Source organism: Melanerpes formicivorus, unplaced genomic scaffold, assembly GCF_026170545.1.
Source record: "Melanerpes formicivorus ecotype bairdi unplaced genomic scaffold, bMelFor1.0.p_v2 SCAF_354, whole genome shotgun sequence".
Lineage (NCBI taxonomy): Eukaryota > Metazoa > Chordata > Aves > Piciformes > Picidae > Melanerpes > Melanerpes formicivorus.
In genome coordinates this window covers 147,501-148,997 of record NW_027142706.1, presented here as the reverse complement: position 1 = coordinate 148,997, position 1,497 = coordinate 147,501, and positions in this window count along the sequence as shown.

Sequence of the window (1,497 nt, the reverse complement as noted above, 5' to 3'; positions counted from 1 at the left end):
GGCTGGGACCCCGTGCCTGTCGCAGGCTTCCCGGGACGGCCCCGGAACGGCCGCGGTCGCCGGCCGGGTGACGTTCACCGAGGCGACTGCCGGCTGTCTTCGAGCCCCCCCCCCCCCCGCCGGAGCCGCGGGGATACGAGCCGGTCCGGCCGCGGCCGGGACCCCGTGCCGGAAGCCGGCATCCCGGGACGGCCCCCGGGACGGCCCCGATCGCCTCCTGGGTGACGTTCACCGAAGCGGCTGCCGGCTGTCTTCGAGCCCCCCCCCCTCCGCCTCCGCTGCCGCTTCTCCCCGCACCCCCTCCACTGCCTCCCCCCGCCGCCCGCGAACGAGTCGCCGGATCTGTAGGGGGCCGGGAGCCCGAGGCGGCGAGCGGCGCCGGCTGCTGCCGGGACCGCGAGGCTTCGAGCCGGTCCGGCCGCGGCCGGGATCTCGTGCCGAACGTCGTCTTCCCGGGCCGGTCCCGGGAGGGCCCCAGTCTCCTCCCGGGTGACGTTCACCGAAGCGGCTGCCGGCTGTCTTCGAGCCCCCACCCCTGCCGTGGCCGCGGGGATTCGCCCCGGTCCGGCAGCTGACGGTTCCCTGTGTCGGACGCCGGCTTCCCGGGACTGCCCCGGGACAGCCCCGGTCGCCTCCCGGGTGACGTTCACCGAAGCTGCTGCCGCCTGTCTTTGTCCCCCCCCCCCCGTGCTCTCCCTCAGGCGGGAGGTAGACGTGCTCTCCCTCGGCGAGTAGACGTGCTCTCCCTCGGCGAGTAGACGTGCTCTCCCTCGGCGAGTAGACGTGCTCTCCCTCGGCGAGTAGACGTGCTCTCCCTCGGCGAGTAGACGTGCTCTCCCTCGGCGAGTAGACGTGCTCTCCCTGGGCGAGTAGACGTGCTCTCCCTCGGCGAGTAGACGTGCTCTCCCTCGGCGAGTAGACGTGCTCTCCCTGGGCGAGTAGACGTGCTCTCCCTCGGCGAGTAGACGTGCTCTCCCTGGGCGAGTAGACGTGCTCTCCCTCGGCGAGTAGACGTGCTCTCCCTGGGCGAGTAGACGTGCTCTCCCTGGGCGAGTAGACGTGCTCTCCCTCGGCGAGTAGACGTGCTCTCCCTGGGCGAGTAGACGTGCTCTCCCTCGGCGAGTAGACGTGCTCTCCCTGGGCGAGTAGACGTGCTCTCCCTGGGCGAGTAGACGTGCTCTCCCTCGGCGAGTAGACGTGCTCTCCCTCGGCGAGTAGACGTGCTCTCCGCGGAGATCGCGCTTGTCGCCAAGGGGTCGCTGTTGCGCTCTGCCTCCGCCTACGTCATCGTACAAGCCGGCGTGATTTCTGCGACCTGCCGCTGGGCGGAGGTCGGCTGGTTGTGCGCTCGCGGAGCTGACGGCCCTCCAGTTCCGTATATGAGGGAACAAGCGACGCCGAGCACTCCCAGGGCAGCGCTGCCGAGCGGCTGCTCCAAGCCACCCGCCAGGCGGCTGGGCAGGGGTCCGTCTGGCTTCTCGGTGGCTTTCGCCCGGG